Here is an 18759-nt window from a genome sequence, read left to right as displayed (position 1 = left end):
CACCACAAAGTCGTTGTAACATGTGGCTGCAGCTGCTGTTATTAAGCAATCATTATGTGGTTTTGCATAGGTAAACTTGACTCATCTGAGTGGAAAATGATTCTGTAAAATCTAGAGGGATCTGTTGGACCAGATGACAGCACAGTCAGTGTTTTGCTCCTTCAGTGCAGACGTTGTACTTCAGGACAAATTACTCTCTAATTTAGCAGCAAGCCAGACTCAGCCACTCTTTTGTTAACTTAATACAAAGAAATAAGGTGCTTGTTATATTTTTATACAGATTTTTTTCTAGCATCTAGATTGATGCATTCCTGTTGCATTCTTGTTGTTGCCGGCTGCGTTCATGCGTTGGAAGCAGCAGACGACATGCCGCATCTGATCTAAAGCCTTGTTTGGAGAGGATTTGTTTTACAAGGGAAGGTGGTCTAAAATAATCATTACAAGTGCGCGTCGCTTCAGTCTCCTTTAAATCTGGCAAATTCTGCCTCTAATGTTCACGGATTGTGTGTAACTGCATCAGTAAAAATCCAGGGACCCAATTTCCCTGTGGAAATCAGGCTAAAAGGTAAAGAAAGTGCCTCACAAGAACCTATACATGGTACAGTGTAGTCGATCAAATAAAAATTCATCAGCAGCAATTTTTTAATCAAAGGTTCACCGGTTTGATCTCGTCATATGTGTAATATTTTGTTTTCCCTCTGTTAAACTGTTTAACAGTTAGTTTGACAAATCAAAACATTCAGAAAAAGAAACCTGGGCTCTTAAAACTTGTGATGGACATTTTTATGTACATTTCTGACATTTTATAGACCAAATGATTCATCAAGAAAAAAAATAGCAGATTAACCCTTTGAAACCTGGAGCAACATCACTTTTCTAGTGCTTCTTTCAGATGGCTATCACAAGTATATAAACTTTTGAACCTTGAGCAAATTGGGTTTTGTTTGTTTGTTTTTTGTTTTGTTTTTCTCAAAATATTGGGAAGAAAGGCAAAGAGCAGCTTGGTAATTGCAAGACATTAGTAGATTTAGAAAATTATTTCTAAGAGGTAAGGGAAAAATGCCACGGGGGAAAGAAAAAGCTGGGGAAAGCTATTTGATATAAGTATCATCACATTTTAAATTAGGTTTACTTTAATTTTAATTACTTTCCCTAGGTCACTTTCTTCATTTCTTTTTTTAAACTTTATTTATTTTTTTTAAAATTGATACTTGATTATAATTGCTACTACTACTACTAATAACAATAATAATAATGTTTTTGTTTTCAGGTAATTTTCTTGTACTTTTTTTTTTTGCTGTTGCTAATTTTTGAGTCATTTCGTCTTTTTTTAGTCTTGGTCTTTTATGTTTTTTGTTGTTTTTTTTTTAAGAAATTAAGATGATTTAAAGGGTTAACCACTGATGAAAATAACTGTTATTTGCAACTCCACTCTTGTTAAAAAAGTCAAGTTACATTTTAATGTGATGGCAATATCTACATAAACAGTTGGCTGACTGATTACTGAGACCAAATCCAAAATTATGCATGAATATCACAGATGCAATGAGGAAATCTTTAAAAAGTCTTTAAGATAAACTTGATAGGGCATTGGATTGGTTAGTAGACAATATTAACACCAATTCTATCTACCCCCCCTTTCGACCATAAATCATTTTAATATGTATTTATAATAATCGGGTAATTAGATTGTGTGATCACATTATTATTGTGACCTTTGCATAACTGTCAGTTATCTGTAATGTTGGTGATCTAGGATTCAAAGCCGACTCGTTTTTATCTACGATGCAAGAGAAGTGTCTCATAAAAAGCATGTAGTGCAGCAAAAAAGAAAAAGAATCATTTCAATGCAATTCATGTAGAAACCAGAAAACGTGCGACCACTGTTACCACTGCAGATAAGCGCGAGCACAAAATACTAACCCTGATATCCATGAGCACAGAAGTAAGCGGTGGCTGTGAAGCCATGGCATTTGAATGACACATTGATGGCCGCGGCTCGTACGTGGCATGCCAAGAGTCCAGAAGATAGAACCAGTCTGGATCGGAGCGGGCCAAGAGCTTAGTGGGGAGTCCACAAACTGCTCAAAGCTGACATTTGTGCCTCCAGGAGGTACGCAAACAGGGATAGACATACAGTCAGATCCAACTAACCCCCCCTCCCCTTCCTCGTGCACACGCTCCTCCCTCCCCAACCCACCCAGTTGTCTTCATCTCTCCATCAATCTCATTTAATTGTTTTTCCATTGGAGATGTTGTACATAGATAACTCGCTGTACATTATTCCTACTCCTCCATTCTCTCCAGCAGAAGTGCCATTTGGAGAGCGGGCCCCGTCTTTAGCTGTCTGGGGGCCGGTGGGGGGAAACTGCTGATGTGCTGTGGATCGTTTTTTCCTCCAATAGTGCCGGAGTTCATTTAATGGGCTCAGGTTCTTGTTAAATCACGCAGACTGATTGCTTTTATGTACTACCGCACTGACTTTTCTGTTTCACCATAAACAGTGTTTAAATACAGCTGAAAGTTGGGCCTGAGTGTTCGAATGCGGACAATTCTAAATCAAATTTTCTGCCGAGCACATGTATATTTGATGACGGCAACATATCCTCAAACCCCGAACCGATATCTTTTTTATGAGTGCAGGAAACAGGGATTAATGAAAGGGATTATGTCTTACTCTGGATCCTCAAGGTTCCTGCTTCAATTCATGGAACATGTTTAATGAATGAACAAAAGAAGAGATCTTAAAGCCGCAGCGGCTTCATTACACACTCTGATTCACGCTTGTTGCTGATTCAAAGTTGCGATTAAATGCGATATCTTGCTGTAAACCTTTTAATCTTAAGTGGACATCTGTCAGGCAGTTTTATCTGCTGGCGTTTTGTTACTGACATCATGGGTGAAATAAATGCCACTGTTCCAAGAGACAAAAATATATTAACTGAAAACTGCACAAATGAGCAGGGCTGTGGACACTGTGAGCCAGACACTCTCTGTCTTCTCTCTTCTCTCTTTAACCCAGCCCAGACGCAACAAGAAAAGGGTGGCATTGCACATTTATGCAAGCCACGAATATGTTATATTTGTATATTTCAAACCTATCATATCATTGTTTCTGAAGGGGCATAGAAGAAGAACCTGACTGCTGTTTAAAACCATTCATCCCTGCATTTGCAGCAGCTTTTTATCCACCATACCTTGGTGTTTTTGGTGTTTTTCCCTCTTCCCAAGGTTTCTACCTGGGGGGTGGGGGGGTTCCCTTAGTGGATGTGAGGGTCTAAGGACAGAGCGATGTCGTATCCTGTAAAGCCCTTGGAGGCAAATTGTGATTTGTGATAATGGTCCTTATAAATAAAATTGACTTGACTTGGCTGCGTTTCAAGCTGAGATAGTGCCACGAAAAGCGTTCCTTTTTTCCTGAGAAATCGTGATTCCTTCTCAGATAGTGCCACCAAAAGCAATTTATTTTTAACAAGACATTGCTAAAACCACCATACCATAACCACATAGTATTTGTACCTAAACCTAACTAAACATTAATTACATTGTTTGTGAAACATAAAAAATGTAAAGTTTCCACTTACTAAAACCCCCCCAAAAAAATGTGTCAGTATAAGAAATGTAAAAAGCCAGCATTTTTTTCTGGTGATTGGATTGTTTAACCTGAAGCTGTCAAAAAGCACTTTGGCTCATCTGCTGCTAAGCACTAAGCAGCAGAACATTTGCTGCACATTCTGTCAGAACACACCCCAGCATCTTAAGTTTTGTTGTCATTCTCTAAAAATGACAGCGCACAGGCTTCCTTCAGGCTCACAGCTAAGCATCAATATCAATAACAATAGGGATAATAATCAATCATATACACTTCTCCACCTGGAGAAGCTTTGTTTGACTACAATGCAACTAACAGGAGGCTGTCCTTCGAGACACAACATGCACGTGCACAAGTGTTCAGGTATAGATTTTTCATTAAGTTGCTTTTTTTTAGTCAGTAAAGTTCTATTTGTCAGAATGCCCTTTGTGTTGCCAAAATGCATTTTTAATGAAGTCTTTTTTTGGAATCATGCGCTTGTGGTCTTTGACTGTGCCTTACTTGCAAAATGAAGTCCAACTCATTTAAGTAAGAGAAATATGAAACAGCAACAGAGCTGAAATAAATTCCTAATTCCTCATCACCTAAACACTTTATTTGTCCTAATTCCTGCTATTGTGCATTCATAGCGTCGTTCATTTCCGCTGCCTTGCTTATTACTTAGTCGAATTAATACAGTCTAACTGTGGACTCAGTGAGGGTTCAACAGAGTGGGATCTGTGTGATCAACAAAACTGTTCTGCGTGGTGCCAAGCAGCACTGATGACTTTCATAAGGATGCTTTCCAACAAAATTATGCAGTGCGCCATGAAAGTGGTATGCATCCTCTTTAACAAGGACTCTTTGTTTTATGCTGTTGCTCGCCATGTGTCATTGACTTTAATGCCTTATAAATACCATTGATATATTAAATTGGTATTACACTGCCGTATTTTTATCATCTCTGAGCTTGTTTCTGGCGCTTTTATATCAAGTGGGAATGGGGAGAAAAGATGAAAAAGGCTCTGCCAGCTTTTTTTTTTTCTCCCTTTTCTTTTTTTTGGAGTAGGCTGTTGGTGAGTTCTGTTCATTTCACTCAGGGCACTTTGTGTTGATAGCTTACTGTGCACATGAGAAGCGTGCGGTGCTAGAAATAATTGTTCTTTTCATGGTAAGAAAGGCCATATCAATTAAGAGTAAATAGTCTCCTTAGTTATTACAGTACAGCTCAGTGGTATGCCGTCAATTGTGCTCGGTTCCCCTGTATTATATTTTTTAATTTTTTTTCCACTGTCTGGGCACAAACTGTATTTAAGCCTTGTGATATTGTAACCAGCTTTTAACGTGAGAAATGCTCACAATGTGTGCTTATTTGTGAGTCATCGGTATCATGGAAAGTAGGAGATGCTCTCAAAGAAACTGTTCATTCTCTACTTTTATCTGTGAGTGGCATGCTTTAACCAGTTACACAACAGTAACAGTTGGTGTGTCTGTTTAGGGTTAACTCTGGCTCTTTGTTTTTCATTTTACTCTGAAGCTTAGGGGTATACACTGTAGGCCTATTATTCTTCATTGCCGGCGGACTTGATCTTGAAAGGAAGCCGTCATATTGTATAGAAAATAAGTAGTTAGAAGTCATGAGGGGGGATGTTTGATGTATTCGCATGTATTACGTTCTCAAACATTTGCTGCAAACATAAAAGTGTCTGCCATTACCTATCACTTCATTTTTCTTAATCTTTGCATTTCATATTAGAGATGATACTATATAGCAGGGATGTTCCACTTGCTTTGCTTGGGGGCCACTTTTGCAAAATGACAGGGGGCCAGGGGCCAGTCGCAGCAGCCTCATACATGTTAAGAGGATTTCATGATGTTTTTAAGATTTTAGGAAGTTTCATGCATTTAAGGATGTTTCTAGGATTTTGCAATAGATTTTGTGACATTTCTAGGATTTTAAAATGTCTCTAGGATTTTATCATGTTTCTAAGATTTTAGAACATTTCTAGGATTTTATCACGTTTTTAGGATTATAGGACGGTTCTCAGATTTTAGCATGTTTCAAGGATTTTGGGATGTTTCCAGGATTTAAGGACATTAAAGGACGTAAGAATGTTTCTAGGATTTTATGTCATTTCTAGGATTTTATCACATTTTTAGGATTATAGGACGGTTCTCAGATTTTAGGATGTCTCAAAGATTTTGGGATGTTTCCAAGATTTTAGGACATTAAAGGACTTGAGAGTGTTTCTAGGATTTTAGGACATTTGTAGGATTTTCAAAGGTTTTTAGTACTGTAGGAAATGTCTAGTATTTTGGATCTTTCTCTGACTTTAGAATGTTTTTAGGATTTTAGGACGTTTTTAGGATTTTATGATGTTTCTAGGATTTTAGGACATTTCTAGGATTTTACCATGTTTCTAGGATTATAGGACAGTTCTTCGATTTTAGCACATTTTTGAGATTATAGGACATTGGGGGCTTTGCGGGGTGGGTGGGGTCACATTCTAAGCCTTTAGGGCATTTCTAAGATTTAACAATGTGTCTTCGACTTTAGAACATTTCTAGGGTCTTAGCATGTTTTTAGGGTATCAGGATGGTTCTTGGTTTTTAGCATGTTTCCAGGATTTTAGCACATTTAAGGGATTTTAGGACCTCTGTCAAGAGGTGCAGGGGATCATCCACTGGCACTTTTATTTCATAAACAAACTCTATTTTGATGCTGTTTATGCACTCTGGCACCTTATGTATACTAGAAGTATAAAAACCATTCCCAGTGTGAATCACTTTATTTTCTTTGTGAGTTAGGAAATGGTTGTGGGGACACCCAGGTACTTTGTTTGGGGCCAGGTTTGAGTAAGTTGAGTATCACTGCTGTACATTCTCCTGTTATGCATTTCATAATGTGCAATGCCACCATTCCCTTGGCTCGTTGTTTGGTATTCTGCAATATGTTTAATATATGTGCAGAGTGCCTCAGCTAACATCGGCAACCTAAACTAAACTCAATCCACTGTATAATTGAGTCTCAACAGACGTAACATTAAACAAGTCCAAAGGATACAACTCATAGGGCAAATAAGCCCTCATCTAATTGTTAGAAGTGAGTCATATATCAGTCAGAGGAGTGATCTCAGGAGCGGGAAGATGATCATTATTACCTGTATTAATGGGTGAAGAGGAGTGATAGTGTTTCATGATGGTAACAGCCTTTGACCCCACTTGTGTGTTCCTGTACGGAGCCGGATCAAGATGAGTGGTTTGACGGCCAAGAGTGGGAGGAGGAGAATGTTGGAGATAATTAGAGGGCAGATAAAGAGAGTGGTGTGAAAATGCTGTGCCGTGGAGCATGTAATTTTAGCTTTATTTTCAAATTAAGATTCTAGGCCATTTCTGCAACAATGATATTTGCATTTAAGTGTTAGGTTCTATTTTGTTCGATAATTTATCTAAAATTGTGTCACACACTCTGGTGTTTTGCTGCTGCAGCCTTGTTTGGTCTGGTATGACCAGTTGCTGATGGTGGCTAGTGTTATGCTTCAGCAAATATTGCTGAGTCAGTTCAATGAAATTTTGACTCTTAACTTTTGCTACTCCTGCATGTTTACCATAACCTTTGATTACAACTTTTGGTCAAGTCAAGTCAATTTTATTTCACAATGGCTAATGTGTAGCAAAAGTCAATATCGAAATCCATCAGCTATCGGTCTGACGATGATAAGCCTCTGAGGGGGAACCACCAATATTTCGCAGGATCCGGTGTAACCAGCGGATATACAGGCCAAGACCGCCTGTTCTTTGTGCTGGTCATTTTGACTTATCTCTATAAACAGATACCAGCATATGAGTGCAGATACATTTAAAAGAAAAATGACATATCGGGATCCTGATAAATCAGGATCATAAGCAGCCCAGTTGGCAGAAGAAATTTTGGCATCATATGTTCCTGCAAACCACGAAAATATTATATTTGTGTGTTTTATATATATATCACATCAACGTTTCTAAAGTGACACAACTCTGATTCCATGTAAATGAGCTGAGTCTGTCATTTGTAGGTAGAGTGACCAGGTGGGTTTCCATGAACCCTCAAATTGCACAAATTGAATTTGCGGATATGAAATATGCCCAATGGAAACATGTCAATTTAAAAAAAACTTACATTTATTGCAAAAAAAAAAATGTTAACACTCACATGAGGTGGTATTTCAGGTGCTTTTATTTGTCACCTGAAGCTATGTGCTTGTCCCTCGGGCATGATGCAGCAGGGGCTATAAGAGCTGTTGCATTGCAACTCTTCAAAAGTTGAGCAGATCATCCGGAAGTTTTGAATCCAAAATTCCTCTGTGAAATCGAGGACTATCACCTCCCATGAATTCCTCATACGTGGCCGCTCTTTCGTATAAGGGGCTTGGCTTTCCATTATCACTCCAAAACAGGCCTATGTCACCTTCGATTGGAAATAACGACGGCTAGTGTGGTGGCTGCAGTAGAAATAAAGCTGCTAATGTGTTGAACATCCCTCAGCATGCTTCTTGGAATGTTCTCAACAGAGGAGAAGTCGCATAACATCGCAAGAGAAGTGGCAGAATATCACTCAGTGGAAATGCAGTCATCCCGCAATTGTGTTTAATCGACATTTTGAATATATTGCTTAAGTCATGCGTAAATCTGTAATGGAAACCCGCCTGCTGCTGGTTGCCGTGATGCCTAGGCGAGGTGGCAGTTAAGCTTCAGATCAATGTTACAGACCAACAAAAAACAAAAGTGCTTATTTTTAGTGACCCTGCTCAGCCAGTCGCTATAAACCTATATTATTTAAACAATCTATGATATAGACCGAATCACAATGACAGCTGCATTTGCAATAACTTAGTGAAGAAAATCGCTACATCACGTACATAGAATCAAACAGTGCTGAGCAAACTCTGCTTTCAATAGTTAGTTTAAGCAACGTAAAGAAATTATCAGTTTAAGTGTAGCCAGCCCTACATTTACAAAATTTTTGCCGCTTTAACTTGCTGTAAGACAGCCGTTACTGACATGGATTTAAAGCAGTTCTATCAAAAACACCAGACATTCAGAAAACAGTCATTTTACTCCACTGAACGGCAGAGCTGCTGCTCTACCGCTGCCTCCATCAACTTAAAATTACATTTATTTTTTTAATTGGCAAAAATATGTGTTGCTGTGGTCCTGTAAAAGGTAAAGTCTGACTGAGGTGTTTACATGATGGAGGAGCTCAACTTCCAATCGCATTATGTGGTCGTGTTAATCCGAATTCGAGAGATTTCATTTATTCTGATATCAGTAGAATGAACGTGTTTACATGTATTTTAAAAGTAGAGTTTAAGTCGGACGAAAACAATAATTCAATTTATTCTAACATCAGATAAACGCACTGAGTGTCTCACTCCTCTTTTTTTTAATTGTGAAAACATGAAATACTACAGTGCTACCTGCCTTTTAAAGGTTTGCAGACTGATGAGTCTATTAACATTTTTCAAGCAAATTGGCCCAAAGATGAGGCAGAGTGTTTTATACACAGTGTTCCAAGTATCCGCGGAGAAACAAGGTCAAGGATTAGAAGTGAACAAGACCGTGGTCTCATCACTGCATTTGGGTCCAGCTATTCAGGCTGTAAGCATATGATCTGCTGGTGCCAAGTCAGGCCTTATGCTTTTTGTCAGCATGCCAGTTGCAACATCCCCTGGTAGGCCCCAAAATGATGCATCTTCTTTGATACATTCTTAAGTACACATCAGACACAGTCAAATATTAATCTGCCATGCTCGCCGGCCAAACAACATCTGTCTCAAAACATGAACTAACATTCCCAGTTTTTCTTTTTTGGCTCAAAAGAATATGCCCCTCCAACTTCAGAACATCCATCCGCACAGGCGCGCGTACGTTTGTGCAGTTATTTACCAATTCATAAAAATTCAAATACTCTGAATAAAATGTAGCAAACAGAAGAGCAACCATAAGCATGAAAACACATCAGATTTATTCTGCCTGCCTTGTTTACCGGTTCACGGAACACTGCATGCAAACAGAATGCAAATGCATTTGATTGAATCAGGTGATGCCGAGGTAATTGTATTTGGAGAAATGTCCAAGATTTTTTTTTCATCATTATCAGTGGGGGGTTTTCTTTATGAAATCCATCTTAAACAAAAGCTATCATCACTCCCGAGCCTTGTGATCTTCCTTTGTCACATGCGGATGTGGATGCGTCTTTAATTTCCTTTCAATTAAAAGTAAATATACGCCTTTATTTTTTTTTCCCCACTGTGAAATCCAAACAAGAGGAGTCAACATGAGCAGACAGGTGAGGAATATTCATTTATATCTGCCTGCCGTTTTTTCCTTTCTCTTTTTTTTCATTGTTGATGCTGATGATGTGATTCAACAGGCAACACTGTGCCTGCGTGCACACACCCACGAGTTTGTAACGGTAGAGAAAAAAAGAAAAAAAAAAAGAAATCTCCCTGCCGGCTTGTCTTGTTCAGAGCTGGATGGGAAAGACAAACAAACACCAAACAAGTGCAACACAACACAAACTTTACTTCATCATTAAATGGCTGTTAATCCATGTCTCCTGTAGCTACAGTCGCTTTGATCAGAGCAAAATTGTCACGAAGACGCCGCTTTTTCGTTTCTCCTTATTGTGTAGTTGCTCGTCAGTGTAGATATTAATGCAGTGACAGCAGTATTGCTTATTGACAGCCACTGCTGTGAATTCATTTAAATCCGTGTTACTTTCCATCAGCCCAGTGTGCTGGATGATATATCTCATGATGGGGAGGAAGCTCTTTCTGTGTTGAGAATAAACTCACCAATTACTGTTTATAGTAACAGATTCAATTAAATAAATGAAGTAGTTATATTTTCAGTTAGTCGAGGCACATGTGGTCAGAGACATGCTAGCTTAGCACAGGAGTAACAGTAAAAACTTCCTAACTCTAAACTGACTTCATATAAGACTCACTGTATTTTGGACATCACAATATTCTGGACAGATGGTTTGAATAAAAACTTCCACGTCACAAATCAAGTATATATCTCTATCAACATTTTCCCTCCTTTTTAACAATACAAGAAGCATTTTGTATTTATCTTAAAATAAATCAGAATGAGTTTCCAATGTGGAGCGATGAGAAGATGGCAGGTGGAAAGGATTTTGTGACAGGACGTTCCAGGGTGAGGAACGGCCCGTCCTGGCAAAATGTTTTTTTCTTGGTGAATTTAATCCCAGTAAAGCTCAATAAATAATAATAAAAAAAATGAAAAAGTTAAAAAAAAGGACTTAAATTGACAAGACACATACAAGCTTCAAAGGTCATGCATGGGGTATTTCCTAGGGATACACTATATTGGATTATTTGCCAATATTCAATAACAGATACCAATATCGATACATCCACGTTTCCCCAGCCTTATTTTAGTGATCATCAAGTCTCATCTGTAATGGAATTAAAATAATTTTATACATAATCTTATCATGATGGCCCATCAGCAGATGGAGACATGAAATACAATGCTTTCAATGCATGTAATATTCATTTATTGTGCAAGATAAGAAAAATACTTGAACTTAGTGCTGATTTTGTACATGTTCACTATGATGATGGATTGATTAGCAAATATCAACATGTTGGCTGATACGATATTTCATTTAAAAGCCGGTATCTGCTGATACTTATGATGTACTGATATTTTTGTGCATCTTTAGTATTTACTTATGCATTTTATTGTCTTTGACAAAAAGTGGAAATATGAAATGCTAACTAATATCTGTGTTTCAGGACTCGTTCCTGGCCACTCTGTAGTACTTTTATTCTCCCTCTGGTATTATTTCAAATGCAAATACTTGTGCGAGTACATTAAATGTTTCTGCCGCATCAAGTTAAATACTTTGTTTTCTTTGGTAAAAATCCTTTTTCACATTTGGCTTCAGTCACACAAATGGCCTCCACAGTTAAAGCAGTGAGTAGAAAACAACAACACTGTATTCAATTTTCTCATTTCACATCAGGAAGGACACTGGTTTACCTTAAGTAATACGGAGTCAAGGACTTGATTGAATTTCACTGATGTCATTACGAGGTCACATTTCAGTGTGTAATATGATATAAATTTAGTTACCCAACCCCTCCCCTCTCTGTCTGTCCCTGTCCTGAGCGGGGGGACTCTTGTTTGTGCTTTTAAGCTAGCCTGGTTCCTTGTGCCTGACGCTACATGATGGATGGTCCCATCCTTTACAAATGTTTTATTGCATCTGTCATTAGCCAAAGGTGGCGCAGGCATTCTGTAGGAATATGCATGTGTGTGAAACCACCACACTGCATGAAATCAAGTACACACACAGACACACAAACACTCACACATGCACACATACAATTCAATTTCTTCTTCTTTTCTCTCTTTTGCATTTTTACAGGTATGCAGCCTTTTGTGCAGACACACACTCAAAGCTATACCATGAATCAATGCAGTGCATCAAATCAGGATGGATCAGGATCCAGATACACACAGACGATCAGCACCTCCTTCCTGGGTAAGTCACTGCACTCACTGCACTAAATTTGCACATGAAGTTCAGTTTACTAGTCATGAAGAGTGCTACACAGTCTGCGACAAAAACTGTATAATATCCTTTGTTCCTTCATTAGTGCTTTATGGAGAAAATACCTGATGATGTCATGGGGGTTATCTTAACTTGTGCTTGAAAGCAACAGATTTATGACAAAAAGACTGTGACAAACTGGGGCTGTGTGATTTGAAAGACGTGCTGGAAGGGTCTCTTGAAAAGATACTAGGAAGTTGCAGTATTGGAAGTGTTAGGATCCAGGCTTTTTGGAGCTTGACACACACTAGAAATTACATTTTGGAAATCCTGACCGCTGCTGCATCAATTTTGACCATTCTTCAGTCTTTTGTGAGATTGAATATGGACACTAAACTGTTGGACGACCCCTTTAAAAAATCTTTGCCTTGATTTTCATAACTGCTGCCTGCAGGGCTATGGGTATAGGTGCCTTTTGAGAAGACCCTGCTCCAAAATAAAGCCACATAGATAGTTTTTACAAGCAGAAATTATCACCCCTATTTACGTTATGTTTATTTTTAATGGGGGCAAAAGGGAAAGTCAGGTGACCCAGTATAAAGAGTGACAAAGTCTGTTTTGGATGGGAGGTTGGGGAGCTGGATTGGTCAAACAAACACAGGACTTAAATCCAGGATACCTGTGTTCATGCCCCCTGTGAAACCTAAAGTCAATGTTGAGTTATTTTGTGTGTCAAAGGGGTGTGACATATGTTGATGTGTCACGATACATTACATTAATAACAGATGTGCTGTAGTCAAACCATTAGGTTATTTCCCAAACCTAACCAAGGAGTTTTGTAAAAGGTTACAAGGAAATTAGTGAAAGGTGACAAGGAAATCTGAAAATTAGCAAGGGGAGATAAAAAAAGAACCCAAAATGTAATTTTTTTACAGAAAAAAGAAGTTTTAGCATTTTCATTTTCCTCTTTATTTTTCTTTTTGTTGTTAATTTTTTTTTTTTTTTACTTTTTTGGCTTATTTTCAGTTAATTGTCTTTTGACTTTTCGTCATTTTTTGGCAGTTTCTTGTTGAGTTACTCTTGCCCTCTTACCATGTTTTTTTTTAAAGAAATCAATCCAATTAGCTCAGGTATCTAAGGGTTAAATATAGTGCCAATCCATCCAGTAGATTTTTATTGTTGACCCACTTATGGTGCTGTAGCAAAAGTCAGGGGATCACTAAAGTCATTAGCCTTCGTTCTCTGGAGACCACGGATGTCTGTGTAAAATTTCATGACTATTCATCCAATAGTTGAGAGTTTAAAAAGCCTGAAAGAGGATGCATAGCCAGAAAGGGACCTTACTGTTCTATGGGCCCAAAAACATGGAATGCTGAAGAACGTTTTTTCCTTATGACACAGTCTTCTTAACCCTTTGAAACCTGGATCAGCATTAGTTTTCTTGTGCTGTGTTCAGGCGCCTTTCACAAGCTATTTAACGCTAGCTATTTTTTAATTGGTGTGATTTCTCTGAAAATACATAAGAGAAAAAGGTCACTTTGCAGAAAATTTCCCACAAAAAAAGAAAATGGAAAAAGGTGACAAGAAAATGACCACAAACCTAGTTTTATTATTATAATTACTATAATTTTACATTTAAAATTATGTTACAGAGAAAATTTGTACAATCGAATATCGAATAGCCTGGAATTGATAGGACAGACTAAGCATGAGAGAGAGAGAGAGAGAGAGAGAGTGAGAGAGAGAGAGGATGACATGCAGCAAAGGGTCAATGCCGGAAACTAACCTGCAGTTGCTGCAGCAAGAACATAGCCTCTGTTCTCGGGGCGCCTGCTTTACCAACTAAGCTACAGGGCATGCTTTTTTTTCTTTTTCTTTTTTTTTTTTGTTTGTTTATTTGTTTATTTCCTGGTCATTTTCTTGTAACTTTCTACTAATTTCATGCTCATTTTTTTGGGCCAAGTCTTGTGAGGCTGCTCATTACCTTCTCCCTGTGTTTTTGAAAAAATCAAACCAATTTTCCCAGATTTCAAAGGGTTAACAAACTGATGACCTGGATTCACTGGGGATAAATATCACAGATCACTGGCAGTGTTCAGTGTTTCACCTCCAGTTATGTCATTATGGGCCCAGAATAAATACAACTTTGCAGGAGCAGCTTTGGCGTTAAGAGTTTACAAATCTAATCAAGCCCATAGACCTGCTCTGCGTCCATCCCGAGGTCCATGCTGAGGTCACAGCAGCGACCTTCACCTGTAGCAAGATATACAGTTATTGCTTTTCTGTGATGGAGTACTTTTTATGTGGACAGGGTGGTGCCTTTGGGGTGGCGGCTTGTCTTTCCCCCCTGCCAACCTCTCCTCTCCCTCCCTGTCTGTCACGCTCTCTTTAAGGCTGCTGCAGTAGCCCAAGGTGAGTTATAGAGTTACAGGGGCCCGCCGCTTCTTCCTTGCTACTGTTTTGTTGTTTTGACCCTGCACCATCTGAGGAATTTTTGAATAACACATCTCGCCATCGTGGATGTTTTTCAGGGGGAGGCCTCATGCAAAATGAATAGGGGTGGCACATTTTATTGAAGTTTGATTTAAAGAGGGGGTGGGGTGAAAAGATGGAGGACAGAGGGAGGAAGAAAAGGCAGGAGAGAAAGAGAAGGATGTTGTCATAAATTATTTTACTCATATCCAGCCCTGCCGATGTATGTTGGATTGGTAAATAATGCATCACCCCGGCGCATAATTAGGACAACAACACTATTCTTTTTCCCTCACTCACGCTTCCACATAACTATGTCGCTGTTGTTTGATTTCTCCTCCTCTTTAATGGACGCAGAGGCCACCTGATTGATCTGTGAAAAAAGCCTCGCTAAATGGCCTTTAAGTGCTACGGTTGTTCTTGCGCGAAACGCTTTCGATAATAATAAAAAAATGTTCACATCTTAACGATATAGGTTATCATGTGAATGCTCATTATCATTTAGACACCAAATAAGTGAAGGTAATGTGTCCTAGAACACAGGAGGCGCCCCAGTAATGTTTGTTGCCGGTGATGTACATGTACATTGGCTCCGCAGATTCATTACAGCTCTGCCGCCGCCGCCGTTGATTCTAACGCAATGTGACAAAATGCAAAGCCTGTTAAAAGAAAGGCGGGAAAAAAAGACAGGGAAAGAAGAGGAGGTTATTATTTAATATATGTGTCTGGGTATGTGTGTATGCGTGTGCGTGTCTCCCTCTCTCGTCTTTCTTCGGCAGGAGATAACACCTTTTGGAGGAACTGCCTTGAAGCATTATCCCCTAGACAGGATACATGGCTAATCTTCGGCTTTGAGCCATTACGCTACATTTATCTGTGACCCCCTCTCTCTTTATATCATTACAGTTAAAGTCCATAAAAGTGTGTTTAGACAAAGATGAAGGCATTACCTGCTCAGAAACCCCAAGTGCTATTAGAGGCTTAGGCCCCTGCCGATGTGCACTGGATATTAAATATCCTTTATCTTAAATGCTCTCTCTCTCGCAGCTCTCTGGGTAAGCTGATATCTCACTCTGCCCTGCCTTATATTGCCATAGGCGTAATAAATACACAGATATCAATGGGCCAAGTTTGTCCCGGTCTCAAACGATTATGTGAGGCATGCCTCCCCTTTATGTAGTGGGAGTAGCAGGAGAGCTTTTATTTATTTCCTTGGGAGGGTAAGGACAGATATAGTTACAAAGTCAGACAGAGTGGAGGAGCAGAGCTGGTTATCTGCTGAACTGAAGGGACAGGCCGAACCACCCAGACCTTGGGTGCACACACATACACATGCACATACACACACGCGCGCGCGCACACACACACACACACATTCATGCACACAGATGGCAAACTCCTACACATGCACACTTAAACAGACCTGCACACACATACACATTGCATGTCAATGAAAGTGCACGCATGCATGCCATAATGACCCATGCTTTATACACACATGCATCATCATCTGATGAGTATCTGGGAGGGACACAAGGCACGGTCTCTCTGCAGAGGACAAAGAGTCAACTTTATTGTCTTAAGGACATTTGTAATACACACCAAATCTTCCCCAGTTAATGTCATATTCTTTGAAAAGGACACTTCTCTGCAGGGCATAGAAACTTGAGAACAAAGTCTTTACCCCGTGATGCTATTGCGCTGGAGCACTCGACCAAAGTTATCAGATTAAAAATAACATTAAGGTTTCTAGTTTGAGGGCAGTAACATGGTGCACCTGGCTGAAAACTGTTCAGCACATTTTTTGTCACACAGACTACTAAGTATACCGCCACTGTGGGTGTGGAGTTCTTTGTGTTATGAACATTTTTGTGCAGAGCTCTAAACACATGATAAAAAGGTACATTTACAATATACTCAAATGGTTTATGACGTTTAACAAAGCATCTGCCTTTAATATTTTCTATGTTAATCTATGCATCATCTTGGCATCAACGTATCAAGATGTCCTATTTAGTAGCTTTGGCACCCTTGAACTGCAGTACACACATTCCTCAGATCGGAACGTCTTTGCTTCTTTACTTTGACTGCTTCTGTTTGCATGGTGCATCCAGTTTGTGCTTTAAATGTTGCGTTTTGTGTCTTGTCAGCTCTGTTGGCATAGCTCATGTTGAACACTCCAGTCCAGTTTGGGCCAATTTGAGATAAACGGTTTGATTTCAGGTTGTCTGTAAGTCTGCCTGTGCTTTTGATTTAAGCGGCATGAACACAAGCTGAAAGTGAATACAAATGCTGCTATCAGCAAGGTCTGTTCAAAACTGTTCCAAATCACTGTTGGAAAATAAAATCTGATTTATTTTCTCACAAAACTACGGTCAAAGTTCTGTAAGGCTTTGGCACAAACATGACTTGGTTAGGTTTAGGGAACATGGTTTGGGATAAAATGACTGTTCTGTTTAGGTTAAGGTACCATCATTGTCCTGTTACACACTCTTGCAGGGAAATATGATGGTAATGGTTAAAAGAAAACAGTGACTGTTAATGGCAAATGAAAAGCAGAATCTTATTCATGCTTTACAGATCCGTTACATTTATCAAAGTTTCTAATGTGACATAGTACATTAGCTAAATGGTAAATGGACTGTACTTGTATAGCTCTAATCTAGTTTTATTGATCACTCAAAGCACTTTCACACTACATGTCACATTCACCCATTCACACACACATTCACACACTGGTGGCCGAGACTATTATTTATGGTGCTACTTCTACTGAGTAACCATTCACACGCACTGACACTCTGATGATGCAGCATTGGGAGCAATTTGGGGTATCTTGCCCAAGGACACTTCGGTATGTTGCCTGACCACTGACCTTTCGATTAGAGGACGACCCGCTCTACCTTTGAGCCTCAGCCGCTGTCATTGGAGACTGTCATTGGGAGGTAGATCTCATGGATGGCATGTCACCTATAAGCGAGACGCCTGTCAAGCTGCAGACCACCAACAAACAACACAAGTGGTTGTTTTCTGGCAAGCCATTTCTGTGTTTCCAGTGACTTTTTAGCAACAAAACGGGGGGCAACCTATCACAGAGACAGTTCTTAATTTCCTTCTAGTAAAAGTGCCACAGAAGTGGTTGTGTTTCTTGCCTGTGTAGTTCCAGAAAAAGTTTTTTTTTTTTTTTACAGTGGCTTTTAAGCCAACACAAATGAGTGTTTTATAACAATCCGTTGCTGTGTTTTCAGTGGCTCTCAAAACCATGAAAAGTGGTCTTTTACAGAGACATACATAATAGTCCCACTAATTTTTTTTTACCAATACACTGTGTTTCTTGCCGGGACAGTCCCACAAAAAGTGGTTGTTTTTTGGCGCGACATTACTGCATTTCCAGTGGCTTTTTAGCTACCAGACATGAGTGTTTTAAAGCAACTCATCATTTGTTTCAAGCTGCTTTTAAGCCACCAAACATTGGTGTTATAGCAATCCTTAGCTGTGTTTACAGTGGCTTTTTAAGCCATTAAAATATTGTCTAATATATCTTACATATGACAGTGTCCCACAAAAAGCAGTTATTTTTTACACTGAATTTCTTGCTGGAATAGTCCCACAAGAAGTGGTTGTTTTTAAACGTGACATTGCTGCATTTCCAGTGGCTTTTTAGCCACTAAATGTGGGTGTTTTATTGCAACTCATCACTGTGTTTCCAGCTGCTATTAAGCCACCAAACATGGGTGTTTTATAGCAATCCGTTGTGTGTTTGCAGCAGCTTTTAGGCCATGAAAAGCATTATCTTTTACAGACACATACGGGAGAGTCCCTCAAAAAGCAGTTATAATTTTACAGATAACACTACACTTATGCTGGAATTGTCTCACAAACAGCAGTTGCTTTTCAACAGGACATTGCTGCATTTCCAACAACTTTTAAGCCACCACACGTGGGTGCTTTATAGCGACTGGTTGCTCTGTTTCCAGTGACTTTTTAGCCATCAAAAGAGGTTGTTTTTTCACAATAGGATTTTGCCATCAAAATTATTTTAACCCCTAAACATAAGTTTTTCTAAATCATCACCAAGTGGTTTTTGCAGCTAAACCTAACTGCACATTAACCATAGCGTCGTTGAAATATAAAGAAATGTAAAGTT

Source organism: Plectropomus leopardus, chromosome 1 (assembly GCF_008729295.1).
Source record: "Plectropomus leopardus isolate mb chromosome 1, YSFRI_Pleo_2.0, whole genome shotgun sequence".
Lineage (NCBI taxonomy): Eukaryota > Metazoa > Chordata > Actinopteri > Perciformes > Serranidae > Plectropomus > Plectropomus leopardus.
The sequence above is the reverse complement of the archived record's forward strand: the minus strand, read 5'-3'. Positions refer to the sequence as shown.